The sequence below is a fragment of the Telopea speciosissima genome, chromosome 11 (assembly GCF_018873765.1).
Source record: "Telopea speciosissima isolate NSW1024214 ecotype Mountain lineage chromosome 11, Tspe_v1, whole genome shotgun sequence".
NCBI lineage: Eukaryota > Viridiplantae > Streptophyta > Magnoliopsida > Proteales > Proteaceae > Telopea > Telopea speciosissima.
Window position 1 is genome coordinate 30,856,599 of NC_057926.1, and position 24,632 is coordinate 30,881,230.

Genomic DNA, 24,632 nt, shown 5'->3' on the forward strand with positions numbered 1-24,632 from the left:
TCAAACAACCTCCCAATGATGATGCACATGAGATGAGTGCCTAATACACTTCATGCCCCACCTACCAAGCAAATGACAGAGACAGAGAGAGAATAACCTCTCAACTCTTTCTCTTGTACTATGTGGACTATTCTACAGGTATTTTTTAATGGTTAACTTGTTATCTTTGGGGTTTTTACTAATTTCACATTCCAAATACTTGGTGCTTGTCACTAGAAATACTTTAAGAGGGTTTTCTATGTATTGTTCTCTTTCTTAATGGATAGTTAGCAGGGAAAAAAAGAAGGGGGGGGGGGGGGGGAGCACCGTAATGAAGAGAAAAGAAGACAACCACTTTACCTGTTCCCACCATTGATTGTACCAAATAAAGGTCAAACTGATGATATCAAAGTAATGAAGAGATAAAAAAAACTGTCTCCTACATGTAGAGCTGCCAATATAAAGATTAGAATTCCCTACCCATTACTTGTAACAATCAGGGTTTTCAGTCAAGCACCAGAAAATTCAAGTAGCTTCTTTGGATAATTCTGGGATGCCTGCAAAGCAGTTTCTTATCCTAATCCTCACACTCAGATGTATGATCTAACCTCGTTACCGTCTAAATAAGAGGACCACAGAAGAATATGAAAGAAAAAGTCAATATAAAACAACAAAGTTTCATGTTCCCACTTACTTTCACCTGTTGCTTGGACTGCAAGTTCAATCTTTGCTGTGAAACTTGCTTCATTGCTTTACTTCCAGAGACACCAAAAAGTGCAAGTTCTTTCAGAGTGGGATATATTGCCTCAAACCTTTCGGTGGCCTACACAAAAAATTACATTGAAAAGACTACCTAGGGCCCTGAATAGTGAATATATAATAGTGAGCATCATATTGGATATTTTAAGACATCTCCAAGGATACTGCCCTAATAATACCCACCTTGATTCGAAATGATGGAACAGGGAAGTAATTTGCATCAACTCTTCAAGAGGTGAAGGTGGCACCAGATGCTCCCCCTTTCTGGCAACACCATTCAGTAACATAGGTCGATCTTTTCGCAAAGAAAAATTCTGCAACCAAAACACACAATAAAATTACAAATCTAACAACAGAAACATTACATATGAAAAGGATAGAAAGTTATTCAAACTTCCAACGTGTCCCAGCCTCTCCATTAATTGCAAATCAAGTCCCTAGACTGTGGATTACAACTTGATTTGCCAGTGACCATAGGCAAGAGGTTATGCACCCATGAATACATTCCTACAATCAGGTTTCCTTGGGAAGCCTTGCTTATTTGTAAGACATATCCAGATAGTTCAATAAGTGGTAAAACCCACTAATTGCAAATGTCCCTAATATTGAACCTAGACAATGCAAGTGATTGTACATCACTGATTTCTAGGTATATTCTCAAACCCCTCTGCAACAACTAGTAGCTATAAAAGGGGAAAGAAAATAGTGGTCAATTGCTTAATGTTAACAACAAAAAATACAATATAAAAATGAACCCAAAACATAAGACAGATAAGAGATTATAATCAGAAAATATAGGAAGAAAACATTACATAGAGGTGATGAGTTCATCAGATTAAGTTGTAGAAGGAAAATTTTCCACACAAACACACACACAGATACAGTACCATCGGAAGAAAGGTTGCAGCGGCAGAGAGGTGTGCCAGGAGCAGTGAAAAAGGAGATCGCAGTAGCAAAGAGCTCGCAGCCGTATTCTCAGTCAGGGAGCAATGAGAGAGAAGATTGAAAGAGATTTGACAGAAGAGAGTTGAAAGAGCCGCGCGAAGAGCGGGAAATCAAATAGGGTTTGGAATTTTATCGTGGGAAACCTTAATATTTTCAGCGGCGTTTATTCATAATTGCCGTTATATTGAGACTTATAACGACATTTCATAACAAATGCCGTCAGTAGAAACATTATGTCCGTAAACATAATACGACGCAAATAATTAAACGTCGTTAAATAATTATCTACAACGGCGCTTATAGGAAAAATGCCCTAAAATAGATATGTTTAACAACCTGTTTTCATATATGACGGCGTTTGTAAACAAAACGTCGTGAAAGCTTTACATTTGACGGCGTTTCTATAAAAATGCTGTGGAATCTCCATATATGACGACGTTTCAAAATAGCATCGCGCTATTTCTACTTAAAGTGTCGTTGTTGCACCAATTTCTTGTAGAATGAGAGAGTTTGGGAGGAAGAAAGAATGCAAAGAGAGAGAGAGAGAGAGGAGAGATGTGTAGAGGAGATATGTGACAATATTTTTAATTCAATTAAAACATTTACCCCTTTTTCTTTCATTGATGCAGAAAATCTCCTATTTTGAAGAACCTGAAGGTAATTTTAACGTTGTACTTTTCCCATGTCTTAATTTTTCAATAGAGAAAATTACCAATCAATGGTTGTCCAAACAAAAATCACAAGCATATATATGCCTACAAAATTTACTTATAATGCAAAACTGTAATGAACTAGTGATTTGCTTTTTTGAGCAACATCCTAGATCCCTCTGTACATGAGGATGTCCAACTGTCCAAGGATGTATAAGAGACTGAGATCTATAAATACCTCAAGATTTTTAAAAAACCAAGATATCCATGAGTTCTAATATGTCATATAGGTGTGCCTTAACAACATTTGGTAATGTATGTTAAAATAAAACGCTGTGCAACGTGGTATATGGGTGATGACAACTCTTTTGTTGGAGAGATAATTACACTCACAACCTAGAAAGACAAACAATGCCATTCTCATTCAGAACAAGGATACATACAAGTAGAAGTAAAGAAAAAGGAGACAAATTGACCTTCACATAACTTGGTTGGAAGTAGCTGAAGAGAAAATAGTCAATTACAAGTCCTATGGTAATCCCAACACCAAAGCTGAAAACCCCAAAATTCAGTATATTGTCATCTCATGAAATAAAAGAGCATTTATTCAGCCCAATCTTCCCTTCAACGTCCCATGGGATCAGGCATAGGCCGTACTAAGGAAATCCAAACACACAAATGTAGAATTGTCGGTAACGCCTGTGTGATGACTGCAAATGCATGTGTGGACAAGAATATGTGTGTTTACAGTACAGAGAGAAAGAATGGAAAGGAACATCAGAGAGGAATGGGGGGAGTGAGAGATATATGCAAGGGAGTGATCTTAGAACAGAAACAATGTTTGCCAAATTAATGGTTCGGTTGGTTTACGGCTTGTAACTGAGTGTCCCCATAATGATACGCTAAGAGCAACTTAGGAAGGAATAATTAAAGGGAAAATAAACAAAGTTTGCACTAATTAGACGTCATATCATTCTTCACATTGTTTTCAATGGAAAATAAAGCTTTAATGAATCTAAGAACAATTTATGTGATTAATCTAATCAGATCATAATTTGGCATAATTGACTTCTTCAACAACTGTTGGATTCAAACAATTAACAACCTGGACAAGACACTAATAAGTAAAAAATCCACATTGAGATGTATTCTATCCATAAAACCAGAGCTCCCTAAAATTAGAGTCATTAGTTTTTAACTCTCAATTGTATTTGAATTTGGAAGCATGAAGAGGTCTGTTGAGCCTATGACATGAGCAATGGAGACCCATGTTGGTCACATTTCTCTAACTCTAAATTGCAGTAAAATTTAGAAACAGCGCTCCATAATATAATGGGAAGTGTTTAGTGCCAAATGGCACTCTCACATTTAGAGCCAGCGGTACTATAACGTTGCATACTTATCTAGTAAGGAAAATAACAGAGAAGATGCTGCCATATTTAGACAGAGGCCCAAATCAACTAACCAGGTGTTTCATCAAGGGCTGTAATTGATATTTTGTGTGTGAGATGGAGAGAAAGAACGAAAGGAACATAAAAGATGGATGGAGGAGGTGAGAGATGAATGCGAGCTATAGAGGGTGAATTTGACTTGAGAAGTTTCTCATGATTAAATTGGTTAAATTGTATTTAACTAATTGGCAAATTGCTACGTATATGTCGGGAATATGTTTTTTCCATCACAGCATAGAGGAATATGATTTTCATACATATACATTGTTTTGAATAAGTTTAGAATGCTGAGCAAACATCAGAGTACTTAATGGTTCATTTACAAAGCTGCAAAAGAAGTAAAGAACAATGAACAAATTGATGGGTCTTCGGAAGACACACGGTTTTCCAGATTATTTTGATGCTTCAATGCAAATTGGTTATTGCATTGAGAAAAATAACTTCAGTTATTCACAGCCAAGGACTGAATACTCTGAGGTACTGCATTTGTTGTGTGTGGGCACACCATCATATCAATGATTATTTTTCAAACGGTTATGACAGAAGTATGGGAAGTAAATGATCATATCAGATCCACCACAAAAAAAAAAAATGATCATATCAGAATATGGATGGTTGAGGAGGTTAGACAAACAATATAATTAAGAAAAATAACCCTCAATCAAGAATTGACCTAGAAAAACCACAAGATAATGTGAAAATAAAAAGACATGAGAAATTGAGAATTAGATGATTGGATCCTCTAACAATCAGATCTAACAACCCTCTGTAAAGGTAGCATGACTGGGGTCATGTCAAGTCAAGTCCCTCATCAGCAAACGCTACTCAACCCAGTCAGTTTGGGTCATATTTGTTTCGATTAAAAGTATTATGCAACTGGTAAATCAAGTATCAGAAGCAGCATTCCCCCTTTCCTCTCCCAACCAAAAATAAATAAAAAAATACAGGCAGAGAGAAAGAGCTGGATTGGATTTGTGAATTTGGTTCTAGTGATGGCACAGGATGGAGCAGGGGATCCATATAACTGCATGTTGATGTGGCAGTCCAAGGAAAATATGTTGTAAACCAATACATGCCTAATGGATTGTTTTGTAGAATTATATTGTCTGTGTGAAATTGGTGTCACAAGAGAAGCTAAAATTTAGGGAGTCCAGATTAACAATTGACAATGGCCAACCACCCTTTTCTGTGGTGGTTAACATGCACTATCTATGATGCAAAATTCATTGTCTGAGAAAGAAAAAGTTATATAGTTTTAAAAGTACAAGCACAGATAAGAAAATACATATCATAGTCCATTAGTAATTTAAACTACAAAAGTTTTAGCTGCTACTGTTACACTGCTTAACTTAACAGTATCTATCAGTTGATCTCTGTTCCAACACAAGTATAACTATTTCAATGTTTCATAACTAATTACTAATTAAGTATGGATGGAGTCAAAACCCAAGATTCAATACCTAAACTACACAATGAAAACTTGAAGGTTATAAAAGAAATGAAGTTCAGAAAAATAGCTTACCAGAAAAGTCTTAATGAACAATGGGAGGAAACTTGAAGGGTGTAGACCCTACATATGAAAGAAAAAACAAAGAAATGGTTAAAGATCAAAGCATGTAAAAGTCAAAATTGGGTCTTAAACATCGTTAACTACCAAAAAAAGAAATTAAATTAATGAAAATAATAAAAGGACTGTCAGAAAATTATAATCAGAGAGAAGGAAAAGGGGGAAAGGTAAATGCAGAGAGAAGAGGAGGAGGCAAAGGGCAGAGGAGGAGAGAGAGGGGGGGGGACAAAGGGAGGTGGATCTTTGGCCGGGGAGTAGGGATAGAGGGAGAGGGAGAGAGGAAGAGAGAGGTCTTACCGGATCTAGGAGGAGTAACAAAAGGGCTTTCGGCATCCTCTTGTCAGTGTTTCTGAATGTTGTCACGGTTGAGGTCGAGTTAACAGTTGCCCATGGCTTCTATGATGGTGAAGGTGGTGTCCTCGCTCCAGCAGTCTTCAAGGAAGGGAAAGGGGTTATGGCAATGACGATCCACATAAATGAATCAATCATAGTTATAGAAAATGGATTCTGAAAAGAAATTGCCAGAGTATATAATTTAATGACTTTACTTTCTTACGCCATAGCAGAAAAGTAAGGAAGATGTTGGGTCTTAAACATCATTAACTACCAAACAAAAGAAATTAAATTAATGAAAATAATAACAGGGCTGTCGGCAAATAATAATCAGAGAAAAGGAAAAGGGGGAAAGGTAAATGTTGGATAAGAGGAGGCAAAGGGCAGCAGAGCAGGAGAAAGAGGGGGGACAAAGGGAGGATATTGTGAATTCCTGACCACTTGGGGTATTTGACCCCATAAAATTATATAAAACTTGCACTTCTATAAAATAATGTTCCTACAATGCATGGCGAATGGTCAGTAAGAGTTACAGGAATTATTAAACCTCATAGGTTAAAAATCATTAGATTGCATATGATGAAGTGTACAGTTGATCATCACATGCTGCCACCCTGATTTCCCTTGATTCACCAAACTACCACTATCAATGGTTCAACGGAATAAGTTTTACAAAAGGGAAGCAGTTCTTATCACGTTCTCTAATTGTTTTTGTCCACCAAGGATTCAAGTTGTTAGATGGTTTCATCTACAACTGAAGCTTATAAAGAAGAAAACTAAGAAAGCAAAAATGGAAGAAAATCTACCAAATTGACATTAGAAACAACAATGAAGAAGGAAATGGCATACCTCTTCCATTGAAGGATCCTGGGAGCAGGAGCAATCTCATGATTCCTTCTACACAAATACTGAAGAAACAATCACCAGAATTCCAATCAAATGTAACTAAAAAAAAAACAAATTAAACCACTAAAGAAAACAATTCTGCTATCCTTAAATTTCACCATACAGAGTAGGAGGAAGATATTGAACTTGAAGAGAGAAAGAAAAGTACTTCCTGACATGTCGATTGAGCTCTGCAAAAACAATCCAACTGGGTAGAACATTAGATGAACTGAGACAACGAAATAAATAGTTTTACAATTCTTATTAAGAAATAGAAAATAAAAAAGACCCAAAAAAACTTTGAAGCAAAAATCGTTTTGTTTGCTACTTTACTTATCTGGAATGTGACCACATAAAATAGAACTTCGAAGCAAGAACTGTAAACTATTATAGCATGAGAGGCTATCGTCAAGACTACTTTCACACCTCTGCGCTTGTGGCCAAAAATTTTCCAGTCTCCATAGGTTGCATTCACAACTGAAAGTGGGTAAGATTGTTAGAGAAGGAGACAGAGGTAGGTGAAAGATTGTGAAGAGAGGGGGAGCCAGGGAGTAAGAGGATGAGGGAAGGAAGAGAGGATCGGAGGGAAAGAAAGAGGCAGCGACCTACCTTCTCTTGAGTTTACTCTCTTTTGTGCGGGAATGTGTCTATTCGTGAAAGAGGTCTGTTCGGTGAAAGAAAGTTTGTGAGAAAGGGATATGGGGAAGAATGCGGTCTCGTGTATTTGGGAGGGATCACATGGGTATTTTGGGAAACTGAAAAATTTGATAAAAATGTAGAGTACGTATTTTTATAGAATATATATATATATATATATATATGATACCAGTGAAAACTGAAGGATCGTACTACGAGTGCTCAGTGTGTGTGACTGTGTTCAGAGAAATAAGGCGGAAAACTTATGATAAAACTTGGTCTTATGATATTTGAAGAAAAGTAGAAAATGCGAAGAATTTATAAACTTGTGCTTTTACAGGAGATCTGAATTACATTCTTGATATCATTCAAGTCTTGGAAATAACTTACTGGTTTTGGGAGAAGACTAATAGTAACTACTTGCAGGAGGCAAGCCTTGATCGAGGACGAAAGCTTGATACAGGTCTGGTTACAAGATTGGGGCTTGAGGACAGGACTTGTGCTTTGATGTTCGAAGTCTTTTACAACTTGAAAATAAAAATGAAAAACTAAAATGCTTGGTGAAGGCCTGGAGAGGATAGAGCTGAGTTCTCTTCTCCAAAAACTCCTTCCTTCTCTTCTGCGAAGTCCGGTCTTAAGTAGACTTTTTTGGGTCTTGAGCAGGGCTTGCGTATCACGAGGTGCCTCTGTGAATCACGCGTCTTTTGTCCTTTTGGCCGAAAGAAGAATGGAATCAAACTTTTACTGTGGCCGAAAGATGATTGAGAAATGTCGGGTGGAGGGTCCCAATTTGGACGGATGTGCCGACATTGCTTTACTGTTTGCCTTGTGAAAGGCATCTTGAAAAGGGTCTTCTAGAAAGATTCTTCCAGACTGGTAGTGGGGACACGTGGCATTCCATGTCTGGGGGACAGACTGTTTTCCACAATGTGTTCGCACTGTTTAAACTCAAAATTTTAATTGCCGAGTTGTGGCAATAGTGTGATAGGAGTTATCCTTACGTCACACTAACGTAGGCATCCTTTTCCCTTTCGGGTTGCCCGGATTGCCCTTTGGCTAGGATCCAAATACCCGGAATCCAGGGTGTGATAGGCTGGATTACTTCCTGGGTCTCTGAGGCTGGCCCAAGTTTCTTCTTGTGGACTTAGCTGATGAGGTGGAGAATTGTTGCGTTACTTCTTCAGGCTCACTGTTGGGATCTTGGGCGTATTCTCCTTGATGGAGATGCGGCCCAATGGATCCTACACTAGAATGGGCTCCTTCTGAATGGGCTTCTTCTTCTTCAGATTCTATTGCAGCCAGTTGGGCTGCGATTTCTGCTTGCTGGGCTTCAAGCTGGATCTTCTTGCTGCTGCTGGACTTGGATTTTGCTGAGCCTGTTAACTGGGCCTTAGTTGGGCCTGTAATTTGGGCTTTGTCCTTGGACTTGCTAAGGGCTTTGATGAGGGTTTCCTTGGAGCATTTTGTGAGATCACATTTATCCCACCATTTTACTCTGAATCCTCTGATGAGGGATTCAATGGACCATTCATCGGTCTCTTGTCTGGTGGTCTCATATTCCCAATACATTATCCATGCAAGTTTGCGGTGGATAAAAAACCTTAAGAGATCGGCCGCTCAGTATCATTCGGTGTCTTTGGCAAAATACATGATAGGCTTCAAAAATGGGATGGTAAGATGTCAGGATTGGACCGTAAGTGGTCCACCATTTTGGGAACCAGACTGGGATAGAACTGGAGAATTTATAATCGAAGCAGAAAAACCACGAGTGCTTATTCTGCTGATTCTGGTACAAGAATGCATGGTGCCATGCATCGATGTAATCAAAGAAGTGGTACTCTTGTGGCTGGTAGTTTTGTGAGAACTTCTTATGTTGTAAAGGGTGTGCACCCCAATCAGTAGTGCTGAGGATCTTGAGAATAGTAACTGATGTGTGGGTCACAAGATTAGGGTCTGTTTTATCAAAGTTTTGTTTGATCCTGATGGAATCAGTATCTATGAGGATGAACTCATAGAATTCTTGGGACTTTGCATTGCTTGAGGTATAGTATTGCCAGTCCTTAAAAAATACTCTCCGGGCAATGTCATTAGGGGTCTGGCAGCCTTTGGTAAGTTGTTCATCAAGGGATACTAGGACCTCGTAGTACTGTTTTTGGATGTACTGGCTTTTGGGGGTAAAACTTGGTTTGGATACTGATGTTGTACTGGGCCTAGACACTATTGAGGTGGTTCTTGTGGCTGGGACTATTTGGGTGGAGCTTGTGGCTACTACTTGGTTGTATGGGACACTGGAAGAGGTCAAGGCCAATTGTTTTGATGGGGCTGGTTTTGCATAGGAGCTCTTGGATTTTGTTTTTGACTGGGGAGGCTCCTTAGGAGCCATGATTACTGAAATGACTCTGGGTCCCTGCAAAAATTCCCTTGTGAGAAAATCAGGGATGGAATTCATTTCTCCTTTTATGTGTTCTATTTCAAAATCAAAGCTTGATAAGAGTGCTTGCCATCTTGCAAAAATCTGTTTTGATGCAATGTTTTGAACATCATTTTTTAAAAATTGTTTGGCTGCACTGCAATCAACTCTTACTAAAAATCTTTTGTTTAGTAAATCACTCTGAAATTTCTGAATGCGTAAGACTACTGATAAAATTTCCTTTTTAATGGTACTGTAATTTTTCTGGGCTTGGTTCCATAGTCCAGAAGTGTACTGAACCAGGGTTTCCTTCCCTTGGTCAATCTGTTTGAGGACTCCTCCATATCCTAGGTCGGAGGCATCAGTCTCAACAATTTTTGGGAGGTCCGGGTTTGCCAGAACTAGACAGGGGATTTCTTTTAATAGTTTCTTGATATCTTGAACGGCCTTGGTATGGGTCTCAGACCAGGCTGGTTGTTTCTTTTTGAGTCTTTGGTACAGAGGTTCACAGGTCTTACTAATTCTTGGGAGGAAGTCTCTAACATAATTTAGGCTTCCTAGAAATCTCTGCAACTGCTTCTTTTCTAGGATTTCATCAGGAAACTTTTCTGCAAAGACCATTGTCCTTTCTATGGGAATGATGGTTCCCTGATGTATGTAATGGCCTAAGAACCTAATTTTAGTTTGGAATAGGTCCATCTTCTTTTTCGATAGTACTAGCCCATTGGTTTTGACTACATGGTAGAAGTTTCTAAGGTGCTTAAAGTGCTGGTCTATGGTGTCTGAGAATATTAAGACATCATCTATGTAAACTATTGCGTAACTCATCGTACGGGTTGAATATATCATTCATTATGTTTTGGAATTCACTTGGGACATTTTTTAGACCAAATGGCATTACATTCCATTCGTAATGACCAAAGGGTGTGGTGAAGGCTGTTTTGTATTTGTCTTGTTCATGAACCTGGATTTGCCAATATCCAGACTTTAAGTCAAACTTTGAAAAGATCTTGGCTTTGTGAATTTTTTGGAGTAGGTCTCTCTTGTTAGGGATTGGGTATCTAATCCATTGTAGGACATCATTAAGGGGCTTGTAATTTATGACCAATCTTGATGCTCCTCTTTCTATTTCTGCATTCTTGTTTACATAGAAGGCAGCACAACTCCAGGGGGACTTGCTGTTTCTAATGAGGTTTTTATTTAATAACTCTTGGATTTCTTTTTTGCAGGTCTCTTGAAGTTCCTGGCTCATTTGAATGGGCCTGGCCTTGGTTGGAATGTTTTTCTCTGAGAATTCCTTTTCGTATGGTAATTTTACTATGTGTCTTTTCCTGTGCCAAAAAGCATCAGGGAATTCAGAACATAGATTATCTTCGAACTGGGTTCTTAATCTATCAACCTGGGTTTTTATTGGCTGTTCTTGTAATTGTTCCGCAGTCTTGATGTGCATGATTTCATTTTTTAAATGATTTAGGTGTCTTTCTTTGGCTTTTATACTTCTAATGGTAGGATCCTTTGTTATAAATGCAGCTTTTGCTCGTCCTATTTGTTCTAGGTCTGAAGGTTCTAAAAATTCAAACGTAATTCTTTGTTTGCCCATCTTGGTGGTTAAGCCTTTGTTGGTTACTTTAAAGGGTTTAATTAATTCTATGAATGGTTGTCCTAGAATTACCTGTCCATCTAGATTCTTTACTAGGATAAAGGCTTGTTTGAAGCATATGCCCTGATTGCATATATGTACTTCAGGTAATTTGTACTGAACATTCATGTAGTCACCACTGGCTGTGGTAAGCCTCTGTGCAGTTTTTTGGTAATACTGGGTTGGAATTATTCCTTCTTGGATACAGTTCAGCTGGGCTCCTGAGTCTATGAGGGCTACTGAAGAAAACTTATAGGAAGAGCCTATGGTTAATTTGACCTTTACATGCCATTTTTGGGGAGAAGTATATATGCTTGCAATGAAATTTTGGGAGCCTGATTCTTGTCCTGGTTCTGGTTCTTCCTGAACTTGTTTTGACTTTCCTTTTAGTTTGATTAACTCAGCTTTTACTTCTTTTATTTCTCTTTTTAAATCTTGGGTAGTAACTTCCAGATTTGTTATTCTAGTGTTTTCTGAATTACTTGCAGTCTTCCTTTGTTCAAACCTTTTGAAGACCTGGTTTATATCATAAGCCTTAGGTCTTTCTTTGTTTTCTTCTAAAGCTTATGCGGCTTCTTGAGGCAATGTTTTCTAATTTGAACGTCTGCTATTTGTTCAATGGCATCAAAGAAGGATTGTCTTATCATGCCAATCGATTTGGTTTCAGAGCCGTCACTGGTGGTGCAGGAGCATTCGCCTTTTATAGCAGAGGTTATGCAGTTGCATGCAACTGCATCCGGTTCTGTGTCACTGCTACTACTGGACTTTGAGTCTTGATCTTGGTTTATTTGGTTGATGGCCTCATAGAAAACTTCTTCTTCTGAGTCCAAATCCTCTGAGTCAGACTTAGCGAATATTTCGAATATTTTTTGCTGGGTACTCTGGTCCAGGCTAAGTAAGCTAACCCTTTTGGCTACCCTATAGTATTTGGCTATGTGGCCTGGTTTCCCACAGTTAAAACAACCTTTGGGTTTTTCTGAGGTAGTTTTGGTATCATCCATTTTTGGTTCTTCTGTGGCTTTGGTTTGGTTGAACCGTTTTTTCTTATTGAACCTTGGTTTTGAATAGCACTTATTTGGTTCATATTTTTTATACTTGTCTTCTTTGTAATGCTTGGATGATTCTTTGAATTTATGGGATTTTCTTTTATGTTTCTTCTCCGATTTTGGGGCAGGGAACCCATACTGTTCACAGAACCCTCCTAGTTCTTTTCTATAGGTCTTATTTTCTTTTTTCATTTGTTGGGCTAGTCTTAGGTCTGTACAAAGAGACATTGCTTCTTCGTGGATGATACTATTTAATTCCCCATAAGTGTAACTGTCGTAGGGAATTTCTCCGTTGTTCTCTTTTCTCAGTTTCTGTTTTATCTTTTCTGAAAATATTCTGGGGAGGCCTGTTAGGAATTTTTCTTTCCAAAATGGGAGATTTGCATCTTCCCTGGACATAACTCTGGTCATGAAGATATCTTTGTACCACTTAAGGTCATGTAATTTTCTGCATTTCAGGTTTGATAATTGTTCAGCGGATCTATCTTTGAGTTTAGATGGATCTCCTAGGAAATGTTTGGTTAAGTTGAAGATGAGTGTATTTACTGCATCCTCAATAGGTCCATTCCTGTCTTGGATTACTTCTCCTTGGTCATCAATCTGTACTGCATACAGGATTGCTATTCTTTGTTCTTGGGTTAGGACGAAGTCCCACCATCCTTTTAATTGGCCTGTAAAGCTGAGACTAGAAGATCGCTCTTGCTGATCGAAGTTTCTTTTATCCGGTAGGCATTTGCTACCATTGTCATCTCATGTAACTTATTTTTGATGTTATATTCAGACATGCCGTCTATGTTCCATTCATAGATTACGCCACTTTGATAAGAGGCCTGGGGATACATTCCCCTGTTCTCTATTTGTAGATCTAAAAAACTGGGTTTTGGCTTTGACCTTTGGTAATAGTCTTCTTCAATCCTATGTATGGAACTGGGTTTATTTTCTTGAGATCTTATTACATCGACTTGGGCTACTGCCGAGTCTTGGGATTCCTTGTTTGGTGTCTCTGGTATTACTAAGCCTTTGAGCCTCTGTTCAATTTCTTTCAATGCATCAGCTTTGTTCAAAGCTTTTGCAGATCTCAAGCTTATGTTATGAGGTATGAATAGAGGCCTATGCCTCTGAGTACTTGGGTGTTCCTCAGATGGTGAAATTCCCTGGGAAGTACTGGGTTTTGTTTGTACTATGTTCTCTATCCTATTTAGCTGTCTCCCTATGGTTAGGAGGTGCTGGTTTGAATAGTTTGCTAGACTGATTAATTTTTTGTCGCTCTCAGTGTTTCCAGATGTTGATCTGCAAGGTGCTCCTATGGTCTCTGTTGCTCCTGTTTTTATCTTGATTATGTTATAGGGAGGATGAATGGATTCAATCTCCTCATCTTTATCTGTTATCCAGAGAGTTGTAGTCTTCTGGGTTGGGGCTATGTTTTCAAATGGGTATTCTAACCCATGGTACTGGGCGTAAATGTCTAGGTAGGTGAAGAATATTATGTTGGTTCTATGTTTGTTCATACCAATGTTCTCTGATTTTAGCTTGTTGGTCTGAAGTAGTGTTTTTAAAAAACCATTCTTTCTTGTCTTTATTTATTGGAAGATCAAAATCTTTTCTTAACATTGGTTTGTCTATTTCGAACTCTTGTTCTGCTATTATTACTCCTACCTTTCCTACTGGTGGCTCCATCTGAGAGAAGGATGGGGAGTTTGGCCTTGTGACTGTTTCATCCTGGTTTGATCCATCACTTAGATTTTCTAAACTTTTAAATTCATCATACATCCCTCTAAGGATGCCTCCATGTTGTCTAATTCCTGTTAAGTTACTAGTTCTGGATGAGTGGCAGTAATTTGAGGGTGTGCCCGAGTACGAAGCTCTGGCAGGTTGTTCAATGATTTTTCTTACTGGGGGTCTTCTGAATGAAGACTCAGCAGGTTCTTTGTCCTTAGGCTGGTTTCTAACAAACCTGATGGACACCTCGCCATCACATGTTTGGGTTATGTATTCAACCTCTTTATTTTCTACCTGTGGCCTGGGCACTTGAACCTGAAGTTTCCATTCATCTGGGAAGGCAATGTCATCCCATTTTGTCATTCTGGGTAAAATTGCCCTGACATGAGCAAAGTCTGTTTCTACGAACTTGGTGTATCCTTTTTCAGATTTCTGGAGGGCCCTAGGTCCTGAGATTTTTTTCATGGCCTTATACTGAATCCTATGGACTACTGCTATGGGTATTGATCCAGGCTTCATATTGTAGCCATGGGACTTGAAGTTAATTTTTAAAGAGTCTAGTATGTTAGCATCTTTTAAGGGTAAATTGATATCTGGGTAACAATTAAAATGGACTGGTCCGTAGCACATGCTGGTTTCAATGGCTCCTATGAGGGAGTCATCAAAGTTCAGAAACCTGGCGTCTCTTAATGCCAGGAGGATGGATGTGTTTAGCCCTTCCCTATGGAGGGGCTTTACCGCAACTTGGATTAAACCTATATGCAAATAGTTATATTTTTGTTTTAACTGTTGAAGGGTTGTTGGGTTGAAGAGGCATATTTCATGCGCTCCTCGGACTAAAGTCAATCTGTTTGTTCAATCATCTGATAGCTTCGGTGAAGCGCATGCAGTCTTGTTTATAAACTTGTTTGGTCGGAATCTTTGGGATGGTCCATTTTTGGAGGTGGTTATCCCTCCTAAGTTCATCACTACTGATAATACTGGAGTTTGAACTCCAGTCATCAATGGTACTTGAACACATGGTCCGATTTAATTGGTCCATCAATGGCACTATCCCCCTTTTAAAAGTGCATTTTACCGTTTTTGAACTGGGAAAAGGCACTAACTAGTGGTACACCGCCGATCACCGGGTCTTACACTCCGTCTGCCCCTTCGAAGCGGTCCATTGCTAGTTTACCCAACCTTTTCTTTGTAAAAAAAATGAGAAAGCACTTAAAGTAGGTGAAGAGCACAAAAAACGAGCCTATTATTTCAGGCTATAGCTCTGATACCAGTGAAAACTGAAGGATCGTACTAAGAGTGCTCAGTGTGTGTGACTGTGTTCAGAGAAATAAGGCGGAAAACTTATGATAAAACTTGGTCTTATGATATTTGAAGAAAAGTAGAAAATGCGAAGAATTTATAAACTTGTGCTTTTACAGGAGATCTGAATTACATTCTTGATATCATTCAAGTCTTGGAAATAACTTACTGGTTTTGGGAGAAGACTAATAGTAACTACTTGCAGGAGGCAAGCCTTGATCGGGGACGAAAGCTTGATACAGGTCTGGTTACAAGATTGGGGCTTGAGGACAGGACTTGTGCTTCGATGTTCGAAGTCTTTTACAACTTGAAAATAAAAATGAAAAACTAAAATGCTTGGTGAAGGCCTGGAGAGGATAGAGCTGAGTTCTCTTCTCCAAAAACTCCTTCCTTCTCTTCTGCGAAGTCCGGTCTTAAGTAGACTTTTTTGGGTCTTGAGCAGGGCTTGCGTATCACGAGGTGCCTCCGTGAATCACGCGTCTTTTGTCCTTTTGGCCCAAAGAAGAATGGAATCAAACTTTTACTGTGGCCGAAAGATGATTGAGAAATGTCGGGTGGAGGGTCCCAATTTGGACGGATGTGCCGACATTGCTTTACTGTTTGCCTTGTGAAAGGCATCTTGAAAAGGGTCTTCTAGAAAGATTCTTCCGGATGGTAGTGGGGACACGTGGCATTCCATATGTCCGGGGACGATATTTCCACAATGTGTTCGTGACTGTTTAAACTCAAAATTTTAATTGCCGAGTTGTGGCAATAGTGTGATAGGAGTTATCCTTACGTCACACTAACGTAGGCATCCTTTTCCCTTTCGGGTTGCCCGGATTGCCCTTTGGCTAGGATCCAAATACCCGGAATTCAGGGTGTGATAGGCTGGATTACTTCCGGGTCTCGAGGCTGGCCCAAGTTTCTTCTTGTGGACTTAGGCGATGAGGTGGAGAATTGTTGCGTTACTTCTTCAGCTCACTGTTGGGATCTTGGCGTATTCTCCTTGATGGAGATGCGGCCCAATGGATCCTACACTAGAATGGGCTCCTTCTGAATGGGCTTCTTCTTCTTCAGATTCTATTGCAGCCAGTTGGGCTGCGATTTCTGCTTGCTGGGCTTCAAGCTGGATCTTCTTGCTGCTGCTGGACTTGGATTTTGCTGAGCCTGTTAACTGGGCCTTAGTTGGGCCTGTAATTTGGGCTTTGTCCTTGGACTTGCTAAGGGCTTTGATGAGGGTTTCCTTGGAGCATTTTGTGAGATCACATTTATCCCACCATTTTACTCTGAATCCTCTGATGAGGGATTCAATGGACCATTCATCGGTCTCTTGTCTGGTGGTCTCATATTCCCAATACATTATCCATGCAAGTTTGCAGTGGATAAAAAACCTTAAGAGATCTGGCTGCTCAGGTATCTGTTCAGTGTGCTGGCAAAATACATGATAGGCTTCAAAAATGGGATCTGGTAAGATGTCAAGGATTGGACCGTAAGTGGTCCACCATTTTGGGAACCAGACTGGGATAGAACTGGAGAATTTATAATCGAAGCGGAAAAACCACGAGTGCTTATTCGCTGATTGTACAAGAATGCATGGTGCCATGCATCGATGTAATCAAAGAAGTGGTACTCTTGTGGTGGTAGTTTTGTGAGAACTTCTTATGTTGTAAAGGGTGCGCACCCCAATCGTAGTCTTGAGGATCTTGAGAATAGTAACGATGTGTGGGTCACAAGATTAGGGTCTGTTTTATCAAAGTTTTGTTTGATCTGATGGAATCGGTATCTATGAGGATGAACTCATAGAATTCTTGGGACTTTGCATTGCTTGAGGTATAGTATTGCCAGTCCTTAAAAAATACTCTCGCAATGTCATTAGGGGTCCGCAGCCTTTGGTAAGTTGTTCATCAAGAGATACTAGGACCTCGTAATCTGTTTTTGGATGTCTTGGCTTTTGGGGGTAAAACTTGGTTTGATATCGATGTTGTCTGGGCCTAGACACTATTGAGGTGGTTCTTGTGGTGGGACTATTTGGGTGGAGCTTGTGGCTACTACTTGGTTGTATGGGACACTGGAAGAGGTCAAGGCCAATTGTTTTGATGGGGCTGGTTTTGCATAGGAGCTCTTGGATTTTGTTTTTGACTGGGGAGGCTCCTTAGGAGCCATGATTACTGAAATGACTCTGGGTCCCTGCAAAAATTCCCTTGTGAGAAAATCAGGGATGGAATTCATTTCTCCTTTTATGTGTTCTATTTCAAAATCAAAGCTTGATAAGAATGCTTACCATCTTGCAAAAATCTGTTTTGATGCAATATTTTGAACATCATTTTTTAAAACTTGTTTGGCTGCACTGCAATCAACTCTTACTAAAAATCTTTTGTTTAGTAAATCACTCTGAAATTTCTGAATGCATAAGACTACTGATAAAATTTCCTTTTTAATGGTACTGTAATTTTTCTGGGCTTGGTTCCATAGTCCAAAAGTGTACTGAACCAGGGTTTCCTTCCCTTGGTCAATCTGTTTGAGGACTCCTCCATATCCTAGGTCGGAGGCATCAGTCTCAACAATTTTTGGGAGGTCCGGGTTTGCCAGAACTAGACAGGGGATTTCTTTTACTAGTTTCTTGATATCTTGAACGGCCTTGGTATGGGTCTCAGACCAGGCTGGTTGTTTCTTTTTGAGTCTTTAGTACAGAGGTTCACAGGTCTTACTAATTCCTGGGAGGAAGTCTCTAACATAATTTAGGCTTCCTAGAAATCTTTGCAACTGCTTCTTTTCTAGGATTTCATCAGGAAACTTTTCTGCAAAGACCATTGTCCTTTCTATGGGAATGATGGTTCCCTGATGTATGTAATGGCCTAAGAACCTAATTTTAGTTTGGAATAGGTCCATCTTCTTTTTCGATAGTACTAGCCCATTGGTTTTGACTACATGGTAGAAGTTTCTAAGGTGCTTAAAGTGCTGGTCTATGGTGTCTGAGAATATTAAGACATCATCTATGTAAACTATTGCGTGACTACTGTACGGGTTGAATATATCATTCATTATGTTTTGGAATTCACTTGGGACATTTTTTAGACCAAATGGCATTACATTCCATTCGTAATGACCAAAGGGTGTGGTGAAGGCTGTTTTGTATTTGTCTTGTTCATGAACCTGGATTTGCCAATATCCAGACTTTAAGTCAAACTTTGAAAAGATCTTGGCTTTGTGAATTTTTTGGAGTAGGTCTCTCTTGTTAGGGATTGGGTATCTAATCCATTGTAGGACATCATTAAGGGGCTTATAATTTATGACCAATCTTGGTGCTCCTCTTTCTATTTCTGCATTCTTGTTTACATAGAAGGCAGCACAACTCCAGGGGGACTTGCTGTTTCTAATGAGGTTTTTATTTAATAACTCTTGGATTTCTTTTTTGCAGGTCTCTTGAAGTTCCTGGCTCATTTGAATGGGCCTGGCCTTGGTTGGAATGTTTTTCTCTGAGAATTCCTTTTCGTATGGTAATTTTACTATGTGTCTTTTCCTGTGCCAAAAAGCATCAGGGAATTCAGAACATAGATTATCTTCGAACTGGGTTCTTAATCTATCAACCTGGGTTTTTATTGGTTGTTCTTGTAATTGTTCCGCAGTTTTGATGTGCATGATTTCATTTTTTAAATGATTTAGGTGTCTTTCTTTGGCTTTTATACTTCTAATGGTAGGATCCTTTGTTATAAATGCAGCTTTTGCTCGTATCAGAGCCATAGCCTGAAATAATAGGCTCGTTTTTTGTGCTCTTCACCTACTTTAAGTGCTTTCTCATTTTTTTTACAAAGAAAAGGTTGGGTAAACTAGCAATGGACCGCTTCGAAGGGGCAGACGGAGTGTAAGACCCGGTGATCGGCGGTGTACCACTAGTTAGTGCCTTTTCCCAGTTCAAAAACGGTAAAATGCACTTTTAAAAGGGGGATAGTGCCATTGATGGACCAATTAAATCGGACCATGTGTTCAAGTACCATTGATGACTGGAGTTCAAACTCCAGTATTATCAGTAGTGATGAACTTAGGAGGGATAACCACCTCCAAAAATGGACCATCCCAAAGATTCCGACCAAACAAGTTTATAAACAAGACCTGTACAGCTTCACTGAAGCTATCAGTACAGTTGAACAAACAGTTGACTTTAGTCCGGAGACGCATGAAATATGCCTCTTCAACCCAACAACCCTTCAACAGTTAAAACAAAAATATAACTATTTGCATATAGGTTTAATCCAAGTTGCGGTAAAGCCCCTCCATAGGGAAGGGCTAAACACATCCATCCTCCTGGCATTAAGAGACGCCAGGTTTCTGAACTTTGATGACTCCCTCATAGGAGCCATTGAAACCAGCATGTGCTACGGACCAGTCCATTTTAATTGTTACCCAGATATCAATTTACCCTTAAAAGATGCTAACATACTAGACTCTTTAAAAATTAACTTCAAGTCCCATGGCTACAATATGAAGCCTGGATCAATACCCATAGCAGTAGTCCATAGGATTCAGTATAAGGCCATGAAAAAAATCTCAGGACCTAGGGCCCTCCAGAAATCTGAAAAAGGATACACCAAGTTCGTAGAAACAGACTTTGCTCATGCCAGGGCAATTTTACCCAGAATGACAAAATGGGATGACATTGCCTTCCCAGATGAATGGAAACTTCAGGTTCAAGTGCCCAGGCCACAGGTAGAAAATAAAGAGGTTGAATACATAACCCAAACATGTGATGGCGAGGTGTCCATCGGGTTTGTTAGAAACCAGCCTAAGGACAAAGAACCTGCTGAGTCTTCATTCGAAGACCCCAGAAGAAAAATCATTGAACAACCCGCCGAGCTTCGTACTCGGCACACCCTCAAATTATCGCCACTCATCCAGAACTAGTAACTTAACAGAATTAGACAACATGGAGGCATCCTTAGAGGGATGTATGATGAATTTAAAAGTTTAGAAAATCTAAGTGATGGATCAAACCAGGATGAAACAATCACAAGGCCAAACTCCCCATCCTTCTCTCGGATGGAGCCACCAAGAGGAAAGGTAGGAGTAATAATAGCGAACAAGAGTTCGAAATAGACAAACCAATGTTAAGAAAAGATTTTGATCTTCCAATAAATAAAGACAAGAAAGAATGGTTTTTTAAAAACACTACTTCGGACAACAAGCTAAAATCGGAGAACATTGGTATGAACAAATGAACAAACATAGAACCAACATAATATTCTTCACCTACCTAGACATTTACGCCCAGTACCATGGGTTAGAATACCCATTTGAAAACATAGCCCCAACCCAGAAGACTACAACTCTCTGGATAACAGATAAAGATGAGGAGATTGAATCCATTCATCCTCCCTATAACATAATCAAGATAAAAACAGGAGCAACAGAGACCATAGGAGCACCTTGCAGATCAACATCTGGAAACACTGAGAGCGACAAAAAATTAATCAGTCTAGCAAACTATTCAAACCAGCACCTCCTAACCATAGGGAGACAGCTAAATAGGATAGAGAACATAGTACAAACAAAACCCAGTACTTCCCAGGGAATTTCACCATATATATATATATATATATATATATATATATATATATATATATATACTAGTAAATATGCACGTGTAAGTATTTGTTAAGTGGTGGAGAGCTATTTTTTTGGTTTTATAAAGTAATGAGACTTTCCCAATGTGCAAAATAGTATCAAGTTCTTACTCTTTTCAATACATATTGATGCATATCATAAAACCTTTTGTTTTTTTTTAGGTAAGATATCATAAAACATTATGGTACAGAAAAATAAGAGACAATATAGTAGAAATAAATATTAATAAATACACACTAAAGTGGCAGTGGTAGATAGCTTCATAGTTTGTAACACGTGATTTTGCAGACTTCGCGAGACAGAAATGACAATTGAGTTGACACGAGACTAAAGCATTTAAAAGATCATCAAGATTTTGTATCCTTTGAAAACTGCATACTTAAAATGGGTCGAGATAATTCAACCAAGAAGAGAAATTAGCTCAATTAAATTTTTTTAAAAATGGAAGCTAAGGGTTGAAAGAAAAAGATTTATATTTTAAGACTTTCATAAATGTTATGTAATAATGTAAAATCAAAACCTTCACCATTTCCTTTTTTGTTATGGACCTTCTTACTAAACAAAACCATTTTCTCCACATCATGATTGCTTAGGCAGGAGAAATTTTCAGACACAAGTGAGTGGGAAACCCTTGCCGTATATTTTTAAAAAAATTAGAAAGATAGTTATGAGTGTCTAAACTCTAAAAAAAAAAAAAATGTATTTCATCAATGAGAGAGAGATATGCTAAAGTAATCTCCTACGGTGGTCGGGTAGGCTTAGAGATTCTCCAAACAACAAAAATTACAAAGAAAAAAAAGTAAAAGTACATTCACCGGATGCTCGGTCGACTTCTTTTATTACCCGTCAAGCAGCTGAAGCTGAAGCTTCGTAATGGTGGGCGTTTGGTAAGGTAAAGGCCATAGATTGACAAGTGGCAAACACATTCCTTTTTCCTTTTTTAAGCTTTCATATGTTTTCACTCTTCTTTTCGGCAACGCAACCTTCCACGTGCCAGAGTTTAGAACGTTCCAGTTCTCTCTCATCTATATATATATATATATATATATATATATATAATAATAAATATGCACGTGTATTTGTTAAGTGGTGGAGAGCTATTTTTTTGGTTTTATAAAGTAATGAGACTCTCAATGTGCAAAATAGTATCAAGTACTTACTCTTTTCAATACATATTGATGCATATCATAAAACCTTTTGTTTTTTTTAGGTAAGATATCATAAAACATTATGGTAAAGAAAAATAAGAGACAATATAGTAGAAATAAATATTAATAAATACACACTGAAGTTGCAGTAGTAGATAGCTTCATAGTTTGTAGCACGTGATTTTGCAGACTTCGCGAGACTGACAATTGAGTTGACACGAGACTAAAGCATTTAAAAGATCATCGAGATTTTGTATCCTTTGAAAACTGCATACTTAAAATGGGTCGAGATAATTCAACCAACAAGAGAAATTAGCTAAATTAATTTTTTATAAATATGGAAGCTAAGGGTTGAAAGAAAAAGATTTATATTTTAAGACTTTCATAAATGTTATGTAATAATGTAAAATCAAAACCTTCACCATTTCCTTTTTTGTTATGGATTGGGATATTTATTGTTCTAATACTACGACATGATTCTCTAATTATTTCTAGATATTTTAATAATCCATAATTTCACAACATTTGAACCAAATAAGGTCCAATAATGTTTGACCCAATTAGGAACCAAGTCTTCTATACTTCTAATTGGCATGAATGATGAGAGAGAGAGAGAGCCCTAAGGGTACAATACGGATTAATAATTTATAAAGATCATTAAAAAGAGTTTATAGGGATAGCACAACCAGAATATAACAAAGTTGTCCTAAAAAAAAAAATGCATTAAGAACTATAAAATAACAAAGAACCTATAGTCAAAATTAAACAAATTAGACACGTTAGTTAGAGACACAATTATATAAGCTAATGGATTATCTACATTATGATATACCAATTCCTATGATACTACAATTGAGGTTAAAATGAAAATACAGATAATGGACTTGGAGGTTTCAAACCACCATCCTCTTGAAGTATGGAGTCATTTCCACACCCCAAGTACTCTGCCAATTGAGCTAAAGACCCATATTTAATATTTGTGAAACCAGGAAAAGAAGAATGCTATTAACCCACAAGATTAATTTACCAACAAAAACCCCTACTTGTTTATTTTGCTGGTATCCATACCGCTACACCTATTGAATAGCGTTCAAGAATTTTAGTCTATAACTTCTAAAAAAGAAAAGAAAGAAAACCCGACTCCGTTACCTTAATCTATATCATTTTTTCCTTTTCTTTCAACACTCTTTTTTTAATTGGGGGGGGGGGGGGGTTGGGATTGTGGGAGGATCAGGTTCTTCAAACAATTAAAAAATGAAATGTAGAACCCCACCACCCACCCTGGCACCAAAATAAAAGGTGAGGCGGGGGAGGAAAACTGAAACACTTTCAAATCCATCCATTGACTAATATAGCATTTGATAAACTCAGTTGTTCACCTTGTATATGCAGAACATATTATTATAGAATCTAAAAATGAATCTAGAAACTCTATCTTATCTTCTTGATGTTTCTGTTGTATTTCTTGCTTTGGGGGTGGGCAATCTCAAAAGCTGTACAAGTGGATCAGAGCATGTCCCGCACAGAGGTGCACATAACCCTGGTTGCTTGAGCACAAGCTTATTTCATGGAGAGGTAGCAGTAATGTCAATGCACCTTAGGTTAGTTTATATATTGTATTTTCAATCAATATATCAATCATTTTTTTTCTTTTAAGATGAATAATCAGCATTTTATAAATAGAAAAGGAGGAAACTACACAATTAACCTCAGCCAGTACCAAGGCACAAACATCACCAACTAAAAACCAAAACATTTGCAGAGCCAAGTAGTAGTAAGCATCTAGTATGTAGAAAATGTCTTTGTTTAAGCTTCAATGAATTGTCGCTGCAGCTCAAAGAACTAAAAAGGAAAAAGAAAGGATGAGCTCCATCTAACAGCCCTTTCAGACAGTTCTACTTGATGAGGTTAGAACAGTAACACTACCAAGAAACTCATCTATGAATTTAGTGGATCCCCTACGCCAAACAGGATTAATACCATGAGAGACCCATGCATGTTGTATAAATCTACTCCAGAAATTTATGAAGCAAAAAACAAATTTAGAGATGCTATGGCTAGCCCAAGATGAAAACTAACTTCACAATCTTCTCAAAATATTGCATCTAAACTTTCATACTCATTCAACTTGATTCCTGGTCTTGCTACCAGCAGAATGCATGACTTATTCCAACAACCCCTATCCTAAATTTTGTTGTATTTTCACAAATTGCGAGTAGTTAACATTGTCTACATAACCTTTACTGCCTAGAACCTAGATCATAAAACCTTGATTAAATCTCTTGATTTCTAGTTAACTACATATTTTCCAAGTACATGAGATTAAGACAGAGTACATACTTCTCCAGCAGCTACAGTAATGAAATGTGGTGTAAACCCTGTCCTGCATGCCCTGCATTGAATAGCAAAGCAATAAGCTGAAACTTTAATTCAAATAAAAGTATAACAATAACTAAAAGTATACCAGGAAAAATAAAAACTTATGGATTATGCAAAATGAGAGGAAAAGGGAATTTCTCCATAGCACAACTTCAAGACATTGCAAAATAGAAACAAATCTAA

General features: G+C 38.2%; 1 long non-coding RNA gene across 1 annotated transcript; it reads right to left on the reverse strand.

The window, feature by feature from the left end:
* Nucleotides 1-491: 491 nt before the first annotated feature.
* Nucleotides 492-972, reverse strand: LOC122644607. The gene is made up of 3 exons (XR_006330421.1): nucleotides 922-972; nucleotides 674-802; nucleotides 492-536 (listed from the first exon to the last, which is right to left on the reverse strand). It is a non-coding gene; the product is annotated as an uncharacterized LOC122644607 (long non-coding RNA).
* Between the last annotated feature and the right edge of the window lie 23,660 nt (nucleotides 973-24,632).